Raw genomic sequence first — 21716 nt, forward strand, 5'->3', positions numbered from 1 at the left:
CTCTTTGTCTTCCCCGGGGCCTCTTCTCTCCCCCTCAGTAAAGACAAAGTCCTCCCGCCTGGCAGGCAGTGAGCAGCTGTGCCGATGCTCCATCATGCTTCCGCGGTCCCGTCTTTTTTTTTTTTTTTTTTGCGGTACGCGGGCCTCTCACTGCTGTGGCCTCTCCCGTTGCGGAGCACAGGCTCCGGACGCGCAGGCTCAGCGGCCATGCCTCACGGGCCCAGCCGCTCCGCGGCATGTGGGATCTTCCCGGACCGGGGCACGAACCCGCGTTCCCTGCATCGGCAGGCGGACTCTCAACCACTGCGCCACCAGGGAAGCCCCCGGGGTCCCATCTTGTTACACACAGAAGAGCACAAAGAGGAAAGTCAAAACCACACGCAATCTTGCTACCTGGAGGCAAATTTTATTGATCTTGTGTCCAGCATGATTGTGAAACATCTTTCTACAGTATTGGGGTTTTCCTCTCTGGAGCCTCTCTGAAGCATGGAACCTGATTACTCACCTACCCACCTCCATCTATCCATCCATCCATCCATCCATCCATCCAGCTATCCATTCATCTACCCACATACCCATTCATCAATTCATCCATCCATCCTTCCCTCCCTCTTCCCTCCCTCCCTCCATCCATCTAGCTACCCATCTATAATCCAACTTCCCTCCCCTCCTACTCCCTTCCTTCCGTCCTCCTCTCCTTCGTCCCTTCTCTCCTTCTTTCCTCTCATCCAGTAAATAGTCACTGAGCACGTGCCATCTCTCCTATCCCTGATTAGGTTCCTCTAGGAAATGAGTGTTTCCTGATTGAGGTCCCTTGAGGCTAAGGGTCCACATCCCAGGGACCAGCCTCAGAGAAATAGCAGACAACAGGCGCATGCCCCAGTCCTGTGGATTCTGATTTGGATTTGCTTTCTTGCCACTTTCTTTTGTTGATTTGCTTCACACTGTCAGGTTCTGGGGGGCAGGAGCCCCGCGTCACTGGGACCCTTAGCTGTCACAGCGGTGGTTAGTTGAGGTTTGATTTGCTTCTTGGCTTCCACCAAGTGAGACCTGTAAGCAGGTGAGTGGAGCCGGCCTGATCCCGGGCAGGAGGTGACGCCTGAAGCAGGTGGGAGGAGGTGTCCCAGGAGAAGGTGCCGGTGGGCACCAAGGAAGACCCCTGCATTATGCCTCCTGGCTCAGGAGCAGAAGAGCCCCAGAGAGAGCAGGCAGGGGCCCTGAGAGCGGATTCCTCCACGGTCTGGGGGACACGATCCTCTCCCAGCCCCAGGGCCCTCTGACCAGAGGAGGCCAGACCTAGAGCCCTGGCCGCGGAGGGTGGTGGCGTGCTCCGTGCTGCCTCGAATTAGCACAACGAGAACCTCGGCCGCTCCAGCCCCGGAGAACGGCAGCCTTTCCCGAACTCCCCCTGGGTGGCCCCTTCTGCCTCAGTTTCCCCCGGTGCTCCAGCCCCTCCTCCCACCTGGGCTGGGAGCCTTTCCTTGAACGCTGACCAGCTGAGCAGAGACCTGGGGTCCTATTGCCAGCGCTTTTTCCATCCCAGGCACCGCCCGGTCCACCCACCTCAGGCCCCTGAGGCAAATTAAAAAGAGGGACTGTGTTTTCTCAGAAGGTGCCCACGGCGTTTCCCAGGAAAAGGCTTGCTGGTCAGGGGGTGGAAGCATTCCAAGTGATGTTTACCAAGAATCTGCCTAACAGGGCAAGATTAGATTCCTTTCTACCAGGATGGGTGTTAATCTGCCCCCCCCCCCGCCCCCGCGCCTGCGAGGAGAGCAGCACATTTCTACATGGTCCCTCACCCCTTCGCTGATGCTGGAAGAATCCAGGCCTCGCACCTGGATCCTACCTTCAAACACTGAAGCCCGGGGTGGTGGGGAAAGAACCTCCGAAGGGTTTTCGTGACAAGCCCGAAGGTATGAAATCAGGAAGGGCTGTCCAGGGTCCATGCTCCGCGTGGCTCACCCAGGGCGGGGTGTCCGCCCCTCCCCGCCAGGCTGGGGTCCGCGGCTCAAGACTCTCAGCGGGAAGCTTCTGCTGCTCCTCTCTCAGGGCCGGTCCTGGAGAGACTCCCAGCACGGGCTTCCGGGTTTGGCCTGGGTCAGTCCCTGGAATAGCCTCCCCCTGGGACCCAGTGTCTCTACTGCACGAGGCAGCGTGGGAAACGGCCGAGGCTCTGATACAGGCCCCCATCTCCCTGCAGTCTGGTCCCCGGGGGAGGTGGGAGGGGCGCCGACGCAGAGAAAGCGTTCTGCCCTCCACATCCATCACTTGCCCGGCGGGACCGTCCACTGCCTGTGGCCATGTCCCTGGGCCACTCAGGTTCAGTAGGAATTCCATGCGCGAAGTTCTCCTCTTTCGGGATTCCTTTAAGGACCTGCACCCAGCCTACAAGAGCAGCGTCATCCACCTTCCACCTTCCACCTCCCACCTCCACCTTCCAGTCTTAGCAGTGACTGGACTCATGCAGTGTCCTGGTGGCCAGCAGCGGCCTGCCCTTCTCTGGGGTGGGTCCTGTGTGTCCTCAGCATCTCCCTAAGGCCTCTAGATCCTGCCGGCCCGCCTATTGGTCCCCGTCCGCCAGCACCAGCCTTTGGAGGTCACCATGTGTCACTGGCAAATCTGTCTTTACCATCTAGAATAGAAGCTGCTTGGGGGGTCAATGGCTGGGCTAGGCAGCGCCTCGATAGTCACCACAGTCTGGAATCTGGCCCTCTGCCCCTAGAAGAGAGACAGCCCTCGTCCGTATCAGTTTCATTCATTCATCTCTCCAATAGGCGCTAGAAATGTGCACGGGGACCAAAGCACCACATTCCTGGCCTCCTGGGGATTCAGCTCTGATGGGGGAGATGGACATTGTTCCGGAAAAGCACACAGACCAGTGAACGTTGTCATCTGGGACGTGTGGCGATGGCGAGGCCCCCGGAGCCAGGAGGGTATACGCCACAGGGGCGCCGGTCCTTGCCAGGGAGGCCAAGGAACTCCTCCCAGAGGTGACCACACGAGTTGCGAAGCAAAAGCCACCAAAGGCTTCAGCCCCAGGTCACAGCTAGTTTGCTCTCTGGGTGGAGCAGATTGGAGGGGGTCCCAGCAGAGGCAGGTAGGAAACCAGGGCAGCTGTCCAAACAGGAAGTGATGGTCCCCGGGGCAGTGTGGGTGCAGAGGGGAGGAAAGGACACATCTGCGATGTTTGGAGAACACTGCCCTTCTAAGATAAACCAGGTCATAGCAGGTCACCGTGGAGTCCTGGTCTCCAGCATGAGAGCAGGCTGGGCCTGGCCCCTAGCTTCCCTAATCCTAATTGCCCTGACCTTTGCTCTGCTGGCTTCTCCAGGGTCCTTGCCCGTGTTGATTTGGGCCTGGGAGAAGATCGCTGTTTTTCTACCACAGGCCCACTGGCGCTGCCCGCTTGGTGGGCCCGGGGAGCCTGGCACCCGCCGTGGCTTTATTTGATGAGCCGGTCCTCCTGCATCTGGCCTCTGTGGGCCTCTTTGCAGTAGAGCTCCTTTGTTCTCTGAATGACGTTGTCTGAGTTATATCCCTTCACAGGCCCACGGAGGGAGGCCCGAGGTCACAGGTGGATGGGGTCAAGGCCGGCACAGCATACCTGGCCCCGCCCTGCCCCACCCACCCCCGGGAGCTTCCTTCCTTGTTGAGAGGAGTGGAGAGGAAAGCAAACTGGACATCAGAATGGACCCTCATTCTCCGCCTTCCTCTTTCCTGTGGGCCTCCCTGGGGCGGCGGTTCTCAACGGGGCTGGGGCTGGGATGGGGAGCCCCGCTGTTTTGTCCCCCGGGGACACGTGGGGGTGTCTGGAGGCATTTTTGGCTGTCTGGAGCCGGGGTGAGACTGGCGTCTAGTGGGTCGAGGCCATGATGCCTCTTATCATCCTTCCAGGCACAGGACAGGCCCCACAACGAAGAATGTTCCAGCCCCAGATCTCGACAGTGCTGAGGGCGAGGACCCCGTCCTGGGGGAAGCCCAGCCCAGCCTCACTGGTTCATGGATCTGGGGCTCCAGTGGTCCCAGCACTGACCTTAGCCCCTCTGTGGCTCAGAGTGCTAGCCCACTGTTTTTACATCTTTAATGAAAATTTGCTGTGGGCACTGAGCTGCGGTTTTGGAAAGAAGGGAGAGTAAGAATTGAAACACAGGCAGGGGACTTCCCTGGCGGTCCAGTGCTTGAGACTCTGCGCTTCCGCTGCAGGGGGTGTGGGTTCGAGCCCGAGTTAGGGAACTAAGATCCCTCATGCCACGGCCGAAGAAAAAAAAGAAAAGAAACAAAAAAAAAGGAATGCAGGCAGGAACGGCCCATGTCACTGGGGACAGAGCCAAGCACAGGGCAGTTACAGCCTGATGTGGTCCCTGCTGTCACGGGGTAACAGAAGGCAGCCTCCTGACCTGGATCTGCTCTGGGGACATGGCTTTGACTTCGGGCCAGGACAACCAGGCCAAAGGGCACAGCATGTGCAAAGGCCCTGAGGAGTCACCACCGGGTGGATTAACGCCCATCTGTCTGAGTTGAGAAGATGGAAGAGGGAAAACTCCCCACGGGGACTCAGGATCAACTGGGAGCTGGTGACTGGTCTGCTGGGCACGCTTGTCCCTCCCTGGGCACCCTGACTCCTCGGCACACAGCTGCCTTTTCACTCCATGGTCTCTGGGGGACGGATGCTGACGGCAGCCAGGCCATCCACCCAGGCTTTGAGAAATGGCAAATCCTGGACCACTGCCCCAAAACACGGGAGAGGACGACCCCCATTCTCACACTGTGGCAGGAAACACAGCCTGGGATGGCTGTGCTCACGAGTCTTGGAATCCGCCCAGTGCCCTGGCCTCGGCCATACCGCAGTCTCTCCCAGGACTGAGTGACCCATTCTCACTGCACGGCACAGGACGGGGAGAGGGCAGCGCAAGGGGACAGCTTGGGGGCGTTTGCCCGGGAAGCCACATCCAAGCCCACCCTGGTGTTCAGGAAAGCTGTGCCCTGCCGTGTCCTCCTGTGGGTACCCAGAAGGGCTGGACACCGCGGAGGGCTGGCTGGGAGGATGGGACTTTTGTTCTGCGCAGATCCGTCCACGTTCTCTGCTGTGAAGCCACTCCATGGGTCTTCAAACTTGGCGGAGAGACTTCCCGGCCAAGATAATATCCTAGCAACCTCTCAGGGTGACCGGGACACCGTGGTCAGAGTTGCGAAGTTGTTTACATTGAATTTTATGGCATTTGAGGGAACTTGGCGGTTTCAGGCTGGGAGGATGGGTGTTCAGAACTTCCAAAAGTCAGTCCTGGGGCGGCGGGGCCTGAAAGCAGATCGGCTGACTTTTCAGGAACCTGAATCTCTAAACTTTCCACTCACCCCTGGGAGTTTGGAGGATGCTGGGAGCGGGGAGTCTGTGTCTTCTCTGTGGAGCTGCGTCTCCTGAGAGAGGCCGTGGACACGCACCTCCCTGGCTCTGCCTCCCCGAGCTGTAGGTGCCGGGCTCGTGGCTTCTGGGGCCTCGCTAGGAAATGTATATGTGTGTGTGAGTGTGTGTGTGTGTGTGTGTGTGTGTGTGTGTGTGTGTGTGTGTCTGTGTGTCTGTGTGTCTGTGTGGCGGGGACGGGGGGATGCCTGGGGTTGGATCAGACAAAGAAGCCAAAAGTTCTGAAAATTTTGTGTTATTGTCTGTTTATTTTATATTGAGGTATATTTAATGTACAATGTTACATATGTTTCAGATGTACAACATAGTGATTCATAATGTTTATTTTTTTAATTTAATTTAATTTATTTATTTTTTATACAGCAGGTTCTTGTTAGTTATCTACTTTATACATATTAGTGTATATATGTCAATCCCAATCTCCCAATTCATCCCACCACCATCCTGACCCTGCGTTCCCTCCTTTGTGTCCATACATTTGTTCTCTACATCTGTGTCTCTATTTCTGCTTTGCAAACCGGTTCATCTGTATCATTTTTCTAGATTCCACATATATGCATTAATATACGATTTTTTTTTTTTTTTTTTTGCGGTACGCGGGCCTCTCACTGTTGTGGCCTCTCCCGTTGCGGAGCACAGGCTCTGGACGCGCAGGCTCAGCAGCCATGGCTCATGGGCCCAGCCGCTCCATGGCATGTGGGATCCTCCCGGACCAGGGCACGAACCCGTGTCCCCAGCATCGGCAGGCGGACTCCCAACCACTGTGCCAGCAGGGAAGCCCACGATATTTGTTTTACTTTTTCTGACTTACTTCACTCTGTGTGACAGTCTCTAGATGCATCCACATCTCTACAAATGGCCAAATTTCGTTCCTTTTTATGGCTGAGTAATATTCCATTGTATATATGTACCACATCTTCTCCATCCATTTGTCTGTCAATGGGCATTTAGGTTGCTTCCATGACCTGGCTATTGTAACCAGAGCTGCAATGAACATTGAGGTGCATGGTGTCTTTTTGAATTATGGTTTTCTCAGGGTATATGCCCAGTAGTGGGATTGCTGTGTCATATGATAATTCTATTTTTAGTTTTTTAAGGAACCCCCATACTGTTCTCCATAGTGGCTGTATTGATTTACATTCACACCAACAGTGCAAGAAGGTTCCCTTTTCTCCATGCCCTCTCCAGCATTTGTAGATTTTCTGATGCTGCCCATTCTAACTGCTGTGAGGTGATACCTCATTGTAGTTTTGATTTGCATTTCTCTAATAATTAGTGATGTTGAGCAGCTTTTCATGTACCTCTTGGCCATCTGTATGTCTTCTTTGGGGAAATGTCTATTTAGGTCTTCTGCCCATTTTTGGATTGGGTTGTTTGTTCTTTTAATATTAAGCTGAATGAGCTGTTTATATATTTTGGAGATTAATCCTTTGTCTGTTGATTCGTTTGCAAATATTTTCTCCCCTTCTGAGGGTTGTCTTTTCGTCTTGTTTATAATTTCCTTTGCTGTGCAAAATGTTTTAAGTTTCATTAGGTCCCATTTGTTTATTTTGGTTTTTATTTCCGTTACTCTAGGAGGTGGGTCAAAAAAGATCTTGCCATGACTTATGTCAAAGAGTGTTCTTCCTATGTTTTCCTCTAAGAGTTTTATAGTGTCTGGTCTTACATTTAGGTCTTTAGTCCATTTTGAGTTTATTTTTGTGTATGGTGTTAGGGAGTGTTCTAGTCTCATTCTTTTACGTGTAGCTGTCCAGTTTTCCCAGCACCACCTATTGAAGAGACTGTCTTTTCTCCATTGTCTATCCTTGCCTCCTTTGTCATAGATTAGTTGACCATAGGTGTGTGGGCTTATCTCTGGGCTTTTGATCCTGTTCCATTGATTTATATTTCTGTTTTTGTGCCAGTACCATATTGTCTTGATAACTGTATCTTTATAGTATAGTCTGAAGTCCAGGAGTCTGATTCCTCCAGCTCCGTTTTTTTCCCCTCAAGATTGCTTTGGCAGTGATTCGTGGTTTTGAAAAGTTATATTCAATTTATAGTTTTTAAAAAATATTGGCTATATTCCCTGTGCTGTACGGTATATCCTTGTAGCTTATTTATTTTATACAAAGTAGTTTGTATCTCTTAATCCCCTACCCATCTCTTTCCCCTCCCCTTTTCCCTCTCCTCACTGGTAACCACTAGTTTGTCCTCTGTTTCTATGAGTCTGTTTCTTTTTTTCTTATATTCTCTTGTTTGTGGTATGCTTTAGATTCCACATATAAGTGACATCGTACAGTATTTGTTTTTTTCTGTCTGACTTATTTAACTTAGCGTCACACCCTCCAAGTCCATCCATGTTGCTGCAGATGGTAAGATTTCATTCTTTTTTATGGTTGAGTAGTATTCCATTTTTTATATATATATATATATATTATATATATAATTATCTTTTTTTAAAAAAATTTGAGCCATCCTTGTGAGTGAGAAGTTGTTTTTCATTGTGATTTTGATTAACATTTCTCTAATCACTCACGATATTAAGCATCTTTTCATGTGCTTATTGACCATTTATATGTCTTCTTCGGAGGGATATCTATTCAAATACCTGTCTCTCTAAATTGGATTGTCTTGTTATTGTTGAGTTATATGAGTTTTTTATGTATTCTAGAAACAAGTTCCGTATCAGATATATGATTTACAAATCTTTTTCTCCTGTTCTGTATGTTATGTTTCCATTTTCTTGATGATAGTGCTTGCAACACAAAATTTTTGATTTTGATGAAGTCCAATTTATCTATATTTTCTTTTGTGGCTTGTGTTTTTGGTGTTGTATCCAAGGAGGCTTTGCCTAACCCCAGGTCATGAAGATCTAGTCCTATATTTTCTTCTAGGAGTTTTATAATTTTAGCTTTTACATTCAGGTCTATGATCCATGTTTAATTAATTTTTGTGTATGGTGTGAGGAAAGGGTTCAACTGAATTCTTTTGCACATGGATATCCAGTTGTTCCAGTGCCATTTGTTGAAAATATTATTCTTTCCCCATCAAATGGTCTTGGTATCCTTGCCAAAAATCAAGTGGCTATAAATGTGAGGGTTCCTTCTGGACTCTCTATTCTGTCCCACCAGTCTATCCTCATGCTAGTGCCACACTATGTTATTACTGTACCTTTGTAGCAAGTTTGAAATCAGGAAGTGTGAGTCTTCCAACTTTGTTCTTCCTTCTCAAGACTGTTTTGGTTATCCTGGGTCCATATGAAAATTAGGATCGGCTTGTCAATTTCTGAAACAATAAAAAAACAAAACCCAGGTTTGATTTTGAGAGGCATTGCATCGAGTTTGTAGATTAATTGGGGGAATATTGCCATCTTAGTGCTAAATCTTCTGATGGATGAACATGAAATGTCTTTCCATTTATTTAGAACTTCAACTTCTTACATTTCAACACTTTTTATAGCTTTCAGTGTACAAGTCTTGCACTTCTTTCATTAAATTTCTTCCTAAGTATTTTAGTCTTCTTGCTGCTATTACAAATAGTGTTGTTTTCCTAATTTTTTTTCATATTGTTCATTTCTAGTATGTAAAAATACAATTGACTTTTTGTATATTGACCTTGTCTCCGGACACACTGATGAACTTTATTATTGGTTCACATAGTGTTTTTAGTGGATTCCTTCCTAATTTCTATACACAAGATCATATCCACTGTGAGTAGAGAGAGTTTCACTTCTTTTATAATCTGGATGGCTTTTGTTTCTTTTTCTTGCCTAATTGCTTTGGCTAGAACATCTAGTACAATGTTGAATCAAAGTCTTTGGTTTTCTCGTGATCTTAAGAGAAGAGCAACCACTCTTTCATGATTAAGTTGATGTTAGATGTGAGTTTTTCACAGATGCCCTTATTGTGTTGAGGAAATTCCATTCTATTCATAGTTTGTTGAGTATTTTCATCATGAAAGAGTGTTTTGTTAAATGCTTTTCCCACATCTATGAAGATGAACTTGTGGTTTTATCTTTTATTCTAACAATGTGGTGTATTACTTTGATTGATTTTCATGTCAAACCAACCCGGAATTCCTGGGATAAATGTCATGTGATCGCACTGTATAATTGTTTTATATGTTTCTGGTTTTGATTTGCCAGCATTTCATTGAGGGTTTTTGCATCTATATTCATTAAGATTTGTAGTGTTCAGTAACATTCTATTTCAGATTCTTGCGTGGTCTATGGTTTTCAAAATTTTGTCCTATCTTTATTGAATTTAGTATCAGTGTTACACTAGCTTTTTCTAAACATTTTTGAAACTTTTCTACTTTTTCCATGCCCTGGAACAATTTAAACGGTATTGGAATGATCTGTTCCCTAAAACTGTGTTAGAATTCCCATCTGAAATAACACAGCCTGGTGCTGTCTTGGCATGAGCTAGAGCTATCTATTTAAGAATGTCATTTTTTTTTATGGTAATTGGGTCATCGTCTCTTTTCTGTCTCATCTGGGCTTAAGTCTTATAATTTATATTTTCTTAGAAAGGATCTCTTTTATCCAAGTCTACAATTTATTTGCATAGAGTTGATCAAAGCATTCTTTTGTGGTTCTTTCCAGTTTCTCTGTCAGTGTTTCTCTATTTGTATTGTCTTATTCTGTATGTGTATATGTTCTCCCTTTCTCTTGATTAATTTCTCTGGTTTAACTACCTTTTTCCCTCCAAAGAGTCAGCTTGGCAGAAACTCTCTTGGGATGATGCTGCAGTTGGAGACCCACCCTGCATGGTCCTCTGGTCCTCCCTCTTTCCTTCTGGAGGTGTCAGCCCTGCATAGTGGTCTGAAGGCTCTTTGCTCCTTCGCCTGCTGCGTCCCTCAATAAACCTCTTCTAGGTCAAGTCTTAGCTTTGCATCTGGCTCTTGGCAGACCCAAACAAGCCCCTATCGTTTCCTGGCTGCTGTGTGGACAATGGACTAGAAGGGGTGGGAAGGGAGGTAAGGCCGTCTGCTTGGCTGTTGCAGTGGTCGGGGAGCACAGGGACCCTGGCCTGATCCTAGAAAGTGGGGAGCAGGAGGGGGCATACAGTAAGGGAGGGTCTAAGAGCTGTTTAGGATCAACGGGACTTGGGCACATAACTGCATGGCTTCCATTTTACCATTTATTGCTTTCGACATTCCTTCTCAGGACCACAGGAATCGGGCAGAACTACACATCTGAAGGCAGAGTTGGAATGCTTATTCACACTCTCTCGACTTGCCCTTAGTTCCCTTCCCTGCAGGAGGGTCTGACTAGCTCTGTTGAGGTCTGGACAAAACGTCCGACCCAGGATGTCAGCTGCGTGGCCAGCAGCTCACCTTCCCCCCAAAGATGCTAAAAGAAGGGAAAATCAAGCAAAACCTGACACTTTTCAGGTGGGTTTTGTGCTGTTTGTCTCGGGTTGGTTTTTGTTTGTTTGTGTTTTGGCCGCCCTGTACATTTTCTCTTTTAGGAAATAAAATGTTCTGGTGAGAGGGAACCTCAGAGATCATCTTAGCAGAGAAGGGAAAGGGGGAGGCCAGGTGGAGAGTGTTCCTGCTGCCCAGGACCCTCTGTCTGGCAACTCTAGGTTAATCTACATTAGACCCTCTCCCCAGATTGTGCTTGGACCAAGAGCTCCGGGTCTAGACGCTGTTTTCACACCCTGTGGCACGCTGATAAGGAAACCGAGGGGCTATCTGAGTCTGGAAGCAAGTGCAAGGCTGAGCTGGGAACCCTGGTGTCCCGCCTCCCCCCTTCACCTTCCCCCAGCCAAGGTGAGCAGGCTCAGGTGTGCAGGCTCAGGTGTACAGGCTCAGGTATGTGGGCTCAGATGTGCAGGCTCAAGAGTGGTTCCTGCACGGGGCGCACATGCACTGAAAGCAGATGCAACATGTCAAGCAGGTGTACACCTGTCCAAGGTGTTAAGGTTCACCAGGTGTGCCCTGCTCCTGGCATTAAGGTTCACCAGCTGAAGTTAGGCCACAGAAGTTGAGCTCATTGCAGGCAAATGCGGTGTGCGTGACTCTGAGCCCCTCTCAGGGCTGAGGGAGGAGCAGGTAGGTGGGTCCTAACCCAGAGGACCAGAGGCCTTACGGGACGCCTGACCTGAGGGCCCATCCCTAGCGGTTTCTGACCCGCCCCTCCTCTCCCTCCCGCCCCTCCCTTTTTTCATTGTCTTGCATTCGCTCTACAGGTCGCACAGTCAGGCCTGAGCTGGCTCCTGGGTGTCTGGGTGAACGTGCTCACAGAATAGGGCCAGCCAGACCTGAAAACTGAGTACACATCAGAGCAGTGGGTCCCCCCAAATGCCCAGGCGCCCTGGGGGTGCACTCACACACACAGCAGGCACCTCCTGGGCTCTTTCCACGGGCCGGGTCCTGGGGACCACCAGGGGGACGGTCACAGGAACCAGCTTATCGAACAGACTGGCCTCCTGAGGTCCTGGGAAAGGATTTTGTTTTGCCCAACTCTTCAAACAGTCCTGTCAGGAGTCCCCTCCCCGACCGGCGGTCAGGTGTGGATTTTTCGTGAAGCTAATGCAATCTCAGGTCATCTTACTTGCCAGGGGCTTCCAAGGGCCCAGGAGGGAATCGGGCGTTGTGTTTACAAGGTCATGTGTTTTTGTAAAGTTTGCAAAAATAAGCGATTTCTATGCGGTGGACATACTCTAGGGTGACGGGGGTGGTCCCAGTGTGTCACACCCTTGCATAATTCCCTTCCTTCAAGCATGGGCAGATCCTGTGACCTATGTCTGCTGGATAGAACACGGCAAAGTTGATGGACTACCGTGTCCGTGAGTACGGTTAGTTATAGGGCCGAGGCGAAGGGATTTTGCAAAAGTCATTAAAATTCCAGACCACTTAACTTTGAGTTCTTCGAAAGATGGGCTCGGGTAGGCATGACCTAGTCAGGCAAGCCTTTGAGAGGGCCCAGGCCTCTGGTGAAGTCAGAGGCTGTCTCTTGCTGGCTTTGAGAAAACCCGCTGCCCTGAATCCTGGAGCAGCAAGGAAAGGAAGCTGCTGATAACCTGAGCGAGCTTGGGGCTCCTCTCCCTGAGGCAGCCCCCAGATGAGAACGCAGCCTGGCCAACACCTCGACTCCAGCCTAAGACCCAGGCAGGGGACCTGGCTAAGCTGCTCCTGGATTCCTGACCCAGGGAAATTGTCAGATTACACATGGGTTTTTTTCTAAGCAGCTTAACTTGTGGCAGTGTGTTAGGTAGCAATAGACAACAAATTCCTTATATATTCTTTTTTTTAAAATTAATTAATTTATTTATTTGGCTGTGCTGGGTCTTAGCTGTGGCACTCGGGATCTTCGTTGCAGCAGGTGGAATCTAGTTCCCTGACCAGGGAACGAACCCAGGCCCCTGCATTGGGAGCACGGAGTCTTGACCATTGGACCACCAGGGAAGTCCCAACAGATTCCTTCTGGTGATATATTCTTTTTCTTCAAGTGTTCCTCTGCCAACTGTATAAGCTTTGGGTCCCATAAAATCCCTGATGCTGTAGCTTTCTGGTGCCTTTCGGCCGTAGGAATAGTCTTACTTCACCCACGACGACTGCCTTTCAGAGACGAAAATGTCCCGTCTGGTCCACAGAAAAAGTCCAGTCTCTCAACCAGGTTAAGTCTTCTCTCCCCAGACTCAGGCCCGCCCTGGCTCAGGCCCCTGCAGGGAGGAAGGGCTGTGGCCAAAAATGTTGAAAGGGGCAGGTGAAGCTCTCTGTGAGTGTCCTGGGGCTGCTGTCACAAACAACCACAGTCTGGGAGCGCTTATGAAAGCAGAAGGGATTCCCTCCCGGCTCTGGAGCCAGAGTCTGTGATCAAGGCATCGGCAGGGCTGCGTCCTCACACGAGGCTCTACGGGAGGGTCCTTCCTGCCTCTTCCAGCTTCTGAGGGCCCCAGGTGATCCCTGGCTTGTGGCCGGGTCCCTCCAGTCTCTGCCTTATTGACACCCGGCCTTCTCCCCTTGTGTGTCTGTGTCTCAAACCTCCCTCTCCTTTCTCTTATGAGGACCCCAGTCCTAAATCCACCATGATCTCAAGATCCTTAACTTAGTGATATCTGCACAGACCCTTTTTCCAAATAAAGTCACCTTCACAGGTTCTGGGGGTTAGGCTGTGAATGGAGCTTTTGGGGGGCCACTGTTCAGCCCCCTACTGTCGCTTTCAGCGTCCTTTCCGCAAGTGAACGAGGAACCAAGTATGGGGTAAGGTGGGATGTGAAGTGAAAGGTAGAGATGGAGAGGGCCTGGAGGTGCCCGGTGGAGAGGGTGCTGGGAAGGCACCTGCAAGGGTGACATTTAAGCCCGGACTGGACGGCTGAGAAGGGACCACCCCGTGAAGAAGAGGCAGGGAGACTGTGGGCAGAGGGCCCCCCGCCAATGAAGGCCTGGGGCTTGAGGGCTGAGGGCCCAGTGTGTCCGGAGGATGGCAGGTGCAGAGGATGGCGGGGAAATCTGTGGCCTGGCCAGTTTGGACTGTCTTGCAGAGGAAGCAGCCGTTCACCAGTAGCTGGGAGGTGCGGAGGGGCATGTCCAGGGACAAGGTCCTGTGCTGGGGTGGTCCGGCAGCCTCCTGTGACCCTGGATATGCCACCTCGCCTGTATTTCACCACCAGACCTTGTTCCTGCTGGATGGGGGGACCAGCGTTGCAGGGGTCCTGGGAGGGTCAGGCTGGGTCCCCCTTCATCCGCCTGGAGCCCTGATGAGAGTTGTGTAAAGCAAGGTATGAAGCCAGGCAGCTCTATGGGGTGTTTGATGAAGACGTTAGGGCATCAGAAATCATTATTGGAGGCGCGGCCGCCTGCTCTGTGTGGCTCAAGACACAGCCTCGTGCGGGCCTCTGCTGGACCGCAGGCCGCACCCGGGGAGCCTGGAGCCTGGCCAGAGTGTTCCCTTTTCCCGTGGCCCCTAACCGTTGGGCCATCCTACCAGGCGTGGCCCGGAGCCCTCCGTGTATGGGGCTGTGTCCAGAGCCCTGCTCCCCAGGCCTGGCACCACAGAGCGACACAGTAACAGGGTATCAAAAATTGTGGCGATTTTAACGGGTTTTTCTTTTAGACGATGGATGCCAGGCTTCTGCTCCTTCGTGCCAGGGTCCTGACTGGGTCTTGTGGTCACATCAAAGCGACAGGTGCATGAAGTCCTGGCATCTTAGGGCTCACCTATGGGGGGATGGGGGACAGTAGACAAATGAATAGATAATCCGCTGGGAGAGAGAGGGCATGGGGGGAGCAGACCTGGGTGTATCCCTGGGCGGGGGGGGGGGTGGCGGGAGGCCTCTCGGAGGTGACAGGGCAGGGCTCTGTGGCATCTGCGGCACTGGGAAGGACATTCCAGGCAGAGGTGCTGTGAGCTTGGGTGGGGTGCCCACTTGGAGGGAGGTAAGGTGGGGCTACACGCAGGAGAAGCAGAGAGACGCGCCTTGGGGTCCTGGGCCTGGGCCCCTGAGAGGGGGTCCCGAGGAAGCTGGGCTTCCATCCAACAAATGTCCCTTTCACTTAAGGTGGCCCCAGCTGCTGTCTGAGATGATGAGCCCAACTGGGGCAGTGGGGGGCAGGGGCGGCGGCGCCCCCCCAGGAGTTTGCAGCCCCGATGGACCGGCGTGAGTCCCACTTCACCTGGCCGTGCCGTGGGCTCGGGAGGAAGCTGGCTAAGCCCTTAGCGTGTGGCTCTGTGGGGAGACGGAGGGCGCAGGACCCCAGGCCTGGAGGGCGGGACCCTGAACCCAGGCTGCCAGTGGAGCTGGGGCTGCCGTGGGAAGGGGCCTGGCTCTCTGGGACCCGGACCCCCACTGGAAGTGGGATCATCCCCAGAGAGATCCTTGGCTGGCCACGGCAAGGTGGAGGTTGGCTCCCTGACTCTGAGACCCCTCCCCAGGTTGCACAGCAGTGGGGATGGGGCTCATGGCCGCCTCAGGACACAGCTCCCACCTCCCTCACCAGAACAGCAAGGCGTCAGGGCCGTGGGCTCTGGAGCCAGTGACGGCAGTTCAAATCCCTGCTCCCCGAGAATGACCAGCTGGCACCCTGTGGTGAGCGCCTTCTATCCTGCTGAATCTTGCTTTTCTCCTCTAATGGGGGAGCTGAGGGGTCAAAGGCTAGCCCCCCGGATCCTGGCTGTGTGACCTTGGGCCATTTACACCACCCCCATCTCTCCCCCACCCCCCAGGGCTTTATTTTCTTGAGTATTAAATGTGTCAATATACCAAGAGTGCCGACCCCTATGTTCACAGCTGCACTATTACAATAGCCAAGACATGGGAGCAACCTAAGTGTCCACAGATAGATGAGTGGATGGAGAAGATGCGGTACATATGTACAATAGAATACTACTCAGCCGTAAAAAGGAAAGAAATAATACCACTTGCAGCAACATGGATGGACATAGAGATGGTCATACTAAGTGAGGTAAGTCAGAAAGAGAAAGGCAAATACCATATGATATAGCTTATATGTGGAATCTAGAATATGACACAAATGAACTTATCTATGAAAGAGAAGCAGACATAGAGAACAGACTTGCGGTTCTTGTGTGTGTATATATATATACGCCAAAGGTGCTTAGAACCCTGTTTGGTGACAAGAGTTTGACTACTTGTAACTATGAGCGTCAGTGCACGGGGTGAGCCAGCCACTGCCCTTAACGACCCAAATGTGGAGGGCTTAACACCGTGAAGATTATTTCTCTCTCACATCACAATCCAGTGCAGGAAGGTGAAGGACAGAGGGTCTGATCCACGAAGTCATTTGGGGATCCAGGCTCCTTCCAGCTTGTGGCCCTCTTAGGGCTTCAGAATCTTCCTCTTGGGTCCTCTGCAGATGGGGGATTCCAGGGAGGCTCCTCTGGGCCGGAATCTCCACCCACAGGCTGAGGCCACGCTAAGTGCAGGGAGGCTGGGACTCGTGGGCCGGCTCTGTGTCCAGGAGGAAAGAGGCCAGTCTGTGTTAGCCGTTACTGCTCTTACACCCTGCAGCAGCTGGATCGCCAGGCAAGGAAGGGCCTGCGAGGGCCTGGCAGGCGAGCGTGTCAATCATCCTCCCAGTTACATCCGAGTCGGCTTTGCCATCCCCGAGCGAGGCTACAAGAGGAAGCTCAGCCCTCACAGGGCTCCCCGGCGGCCCCCCCCACCAGGAGCATGTACCATATATGTCACCAGCCACCTCTTTAAATTCCTTAATCTTATTATTCCTTGGTGGGAAGCCTTGAACATTCTTTTCATATTAAAAAATAATAATAATAAAGCCTGACAAGTTTCTTAAATAGCATTCTTTTTTTTTTACCCTTGGTCTCCGGGAGGACCATTTCCTGCTGGGGCCAAGGATGGGGTCCCGCTGGGTGTCAAGGGAGTGAAAGCATTTCTCAAACAGGGTCTCCTGGCGGCCTCTTCTGGCCCACTTGCTGCCAGCCCAGGGGACAGAGCACAGGCTGTCTGCACAACTGAAGGCCCAGGAAATGCCTTGCCCCCTCCAATCCCCCTTCCCACCTACTGTAGAAGGTTCCTGGCTGTGCAGAGGCACTTTCTAAAATGCAGATCTCCAGGCCCCACCCCAGGTGCCCTGATGCAGGTAGTCAAGCAGGAGAGGAATCTGAATTTTTAGCAGGTGCCCGGGAGACGCCAACGTGATCTGTCCGCGGCCTGGAATCTGGGAAGCCGGGCTGTGGAGGACAGCGGGATGAGTCCAACACAGCCCTGCTTCTGGGACCATGACTGTCTGGCAGGAAAGGTAAGACAGGACCCCTATCGGCTGAAAAAAAAAAAAAAAGTACAACTGAAAAGTTGTTTATGTTTTATTCGGCGGACTTGCTGAGAACTCAAGCCCCAGAGGCAGCCTCTCGGACAGCCCTGAGGAACTGCCCCAGAGAGGCAGGGGCGAAACCAGGATGTACAGGGGGTTTTGAGACAAAAACCAGGTAGTCGGTACATCAAGAGATTACTGTTAATTAAAGAAAACCCAGACATCTCAAGTTAACGAATTCAGCACTTTTTTATGTCTGGGAAGATGCAAGAGTCTGGCTTGATTGAAATCATCGCTTTGATAAGCACCTCAGCTATCTAGGGCCAGCATCCCGCTTTGCTCCATCCTGAGTCCTTTCAGGGTGCACACTGGGGTGTCGCGGCTGCAGTGCCTGCTGTCTTGACGGCTGCAGCATCCTTTGTTTCCCAATACGGGGGTGACATTCTTCGTCCACACCCCAGTCAGAAGCACCACGTGGGAGCACGGCTACGGGCAATGGCCCGTGAGCAGAACCCGGCTTCCAGCTGCATCCGGGGCCCTGTGCGTTCTGGTGTTGTGTCTTTGTGGATTCCATTTTACAGATGTGAAGACAGGATTCTTGAAGGCCAGTCACCGGTCCAGTCACCCATAAGCAGTGGAGCGGGGCTCGAGTCCCCAGATACCACCATCTCTTGGGCCTAGAACTCAGACTGTCCGAGGCATGAGCAACTACCATTGAAGGTGGTGGTGTGTGTGCCTCTCTCCTCCGGGGGCTGCACGCGTGGCCACCTGTCTGAGCCGAGGAGCCAGCCGGCGCCGCGCAGGTCCCTCCAGAGGCCACACGGATCCCCACCTGCATCTTTAAAAAATTTTGAGGTCAAATTCACATCACATAAAATTAATCATTTTCGGGTCAACAGTGCAGCGGCCTTGTGCGGTATGACCACCATCTCTATCAGGTTCAAAACATTTTCGTTACCCCCAAAGGAAACCCCCACACCTATTACGTAATCACTCCCCGTTTTCCCTAACCCCAAGCTCTGGCAGCAGCCCTCAATCTGCGTCTGTCCCTGTGGATTTGCCAACTCTGAATGTTTCATATAAATGGGATTGTGCGACGTGTGGCCTTTTGAGTCTGGCTACTTTCACTGAGCAGAACGGTTTCCAGGGTCATCCCCGCCGTAACGGTGCCAATGTTTCATTCCTTCCCACGCGCACTCTTGCTTCCTACCCCTGGAGAGCAAGGAGCTGCCCTGGGGAAGACGGCTCGGCAGGCGGGATGCTGCCCCCCGGGGGGCGGGGAGGGCGTTTTCTTTAGACCCAGGCCTCCGTCCTGGCTTCTTCTGCCCACCCCCAGGTGAGCCCAGGGAACAGGAAAGCACAGATGCATCTCTGCTGTAGAGGGCATGGGGCAGCAAATGGATCACTGCAAGCCTCGAGCTGGGATCTGACTCCTTCCTTTCCTCCAGCCCCAGGAGGTGGTGCATCTGTCAGCAATTTGGCCTTTTATAAAGAACCTCACTGGATTTTGTTTGAAAGCACATTTGGAGGGGGGGGGCGGGGCGGGCTGCTCCAGGCTCTGCTTATCCTTCAAACCAATTTCCTCCTGAAACAGTCTCAGCCTGGGCAGCGATGCTTGTCTGCTGTAGGGCGGCTGCCTTCCCACCAGACCTGGCGCTCAGACTCCAACCAAAGCCGGTCCCTGGTCCTGGGGAGACAGAGCTGGATCCTCACCTCCCAGATGAGGGCCCACGGCATCCTCCTGTCCCATGGAGCAGGGAAGTTGCCTCCCTGCCCCTGCTCCTTTCCTTCTAGAATCTTGTCCAGGGCGGCCCTTCAATCCCACAGTCCCGGCCCCAGGCAGGATGTCAGAGCTGCACCCACCCCCTGCACCCAATCCCTCTGCATCTTCCCGTGTTTTGAGAACTGTGATGGGTCTGGAGTGAGATAAGCACATCTCAGTGCCTGAAGACAGGCCGGGCTGGTGGGAATTCTTATGCAGGAGCACCTTCCTGTCGCTGCCTTTTCCGGGGCCCCTGATGGACCACAGGTTCTGGCCAGTCGTGAGGCGTGACCCCCCGCACTGATGACAGGAGGAAACCATTTATCGTCACGGAAGGATCTGGCTCCTGGCGTGTTTATCCAGAGGAAGGAAATAAGCTCTTTTCATCTCCTCCGAGCGGTGTCTGGCCCACTCGGCCGTCCAATCTGTCAGCAGGGGGAATTTTAAATAACGTGTCCTGGGTTTGTCGGTACCTGTTTTGTGTCTGCCTCGGAGCTCTCAGCTCATCACTTCCTGGGTGTTGCACTTCATTGCCGCTTCCTCCTTTAAATAAACTCCGTCATAAATTTAGTGCTTGTCAGAGCCGAGTTTAGAAATCTGGGCCAGCCACATGCGCCGGCGAGGCAGGGCTCTCTCCTCAGGCCGGCGTCCAGTGTGGCCGACGCGGGACACCTGGGGGAGTGCGGGCTGCGGGCTGCGATGCCGGCTGTGGTCGGGGAGGCTTGCAGGCTTGGGGAGGATGTGGTTTGTTTTTCCACATTTCGAAGCCAGGGAACTAGTGAAAAATCTCACCTGGCAACTGGCACGGAAATTGCTGGAGGGCAGTCGCACAAACCCAACAGCCTGTGTCAGTCTGCATCTCATGGCCAACAAGATTGTTGTGCTAAGAGTGCCTCCCATGGTGTTCATACCCAGGCAAAGTGACAGAGGAGTGAGGCCGTAAGACTAGCAGCTTCCCATCCAAACATCCATCTAGCAAACCTCCATCCATCCATCTAGCAAACATCCATCCATCCATCCATCCATCCATCTATCTACCCAACATCCAGCTACCTAACCGTCCATCCACTGAGGCGCTGTCATCTCACATGTCCCTATGGACTGGACACCTTGCAGCCCCAAGAGAACAATACCCCAGGGAACCCCTTGTCTGTGGGTAGAGGGGACTTTGGTCTTGGGGGTGATGGGGGAATCTTGGGGAGTTAGGGGGCAGCTTCCAGGAGGAAAGAGATGCCCCATGCTACTGCAGCTCTTGAAGAGGGTGGGGTTCAAAGAATGAATCCCTTTCTGCCCCCACCCACCACCTGCTATCTCACAGGTCCGGGGTAACCAGAGTTAACGGCGGGTTCTCCGTATCTGCTGCATTAGTGTCCTGGGACTCTCGAAACGAAGTACCACGAATGGAGTGGCTTAAACAACAGAAATTTCTTCTTTCGTGGTTCTGGAGGCTTGAAGCCTGAGGTCCAGGTGTGGGCAGGCTGGGGCTTCCCCTAAGCTGCTCGGGGTGGCCCATCCAGGCCTCTCTCCTGGATCCTCTGGCTCCTGTCCTCGGGCTGTGTCACGCCGGTCTTCGCATGCGCTCTCCCGTGTGAGCGTCTGTCTCCGTTTCCCCTCGTTATAAGGACACCACTCATATTGGCTTAGGGGTCTCAGTGCGACCTCATCTTAGTAATTACATCTGCAACGACCCTATTTCCAAATAAGGTCGTATTCTGAGGTAATGGGGGTTGTGGGGACACATTTCAACCATAACATCTGCAGACGCTAAAATCCCTCTTAGCATGGAAAGGGGCCGCTGGGAACCCTGACCCTCTGTTGCCCTCCGACGCCCCCTCACACGGGCCCCTAGAGGAGCAGGTTCTGGCCACCAGGAACTACGCAACCCCGCTCAGGGTCAGGGTCAGGGTCAAGGTCAGGGTCAGGGCGCTCACATCCCTGTGGGACCTCAGTCCAGGTGCCCTGCTCAGTCCAGAGGCCTCTTGCAGGGAAGGCGTCAGGACATGATCAGGGCACCCAGCTCCACCTTCCACCGCCCCCAGGCCATGCCCAGCAGCCTCGGGTCCCCTGGGCCTTCTGGAGTGGCAAGTTCCCAGAACCAACCCGAGAATGCTGTTCCTAGAGCAGGTGTTTGGGGACACGCTCTGTCTGTTCTCAGGTCCCAGGCCTCCACCTGCTTCTACCTGGAGGCCGTGCAGCTCTGGGCGCCCTGAGAGTCCAGGAGCTGTGCCCAGAGCCAGCGGCTGGCTTGAGGCCACCTCGGCCTCTTAGAGAAGCAGGATGGGGGATGGTGACAGCTGATGAGGCCACGCGGAGGAGACATCGGGGCAGGGGACAGTTAGAGGTGCTGCTGGAGTATTACCGTCAGTCTCCCTGGAGGGCACCATGCCCAAACCGAGGCTGCGGAAATAAGGAGCCGGCTCTCCACACCCCCGTCACTGGAAAGGACGCTCAAACCCTAGTCCGGCTCTCAGGCGGGCACAGCGATGCAGACACCTGCTTCTGGCCCCGTCCCCTGTTCCTTAACCCCTGGGCACACCGGGGACTTTCCAGCCTCTGGGCCTTGGTCCCCGCGGTGCCCTGCACTCCCTGGGCGTGTGCCGTGCCACCCCTTCCGGCAGCTGAGCCCACCCACCAGGAAGCCACGCCCACCCTCTTGTTCAGTCACATCTCTCAGCCGGACTGTGGAGCCACCACGGGCCAGGGGGCCTCCACCAGGGTCCCTGGCTGGGGGCTCACGCTGGTCAAGGGCTCAGCGCTCCTGTGGTCTTGGAGGCCTGCCGTGGGTGGGCAGCAAGACCAAGGCCACAGACG

General features: G+C 52.8%; 1 long non-coding RNA gene across 1 annotated transcript; it reads right to left on the reverse strand.

Annotated features, from left to right (window-relative positions):
* Positions 1-17186: 17186 nt before the first annotated feature.
* On the reverse strand, positions 17187-21487 carry LOC117195932 (uncharacterized). The gene is made up of 3 exons (XR_004475840.2): positions 21265-21487; positions 19379-19448; positions 17187-17975 (listed from the first exon to the last, which is right to left on the reverse strand). It is a non-coding gene; the product is annotated as an uncharacterized LOC117195932 (long non-coding RNA).
* Positions 21488-21716: the final 229 nt, after the last annotated feature.

Source organism: Orcinus orca, chromosome 8 (assembly GCF_937001465.1).
Source record: "Orcinus orca chromosome 8, mOrcOrc1.1, whole genome shotgun sequence".
NCBI lineage: Eukaryota > Metazoa > Chordata > Mammalia > Artiodactyla > Delphinidae > Orcinus > Orcinus orca.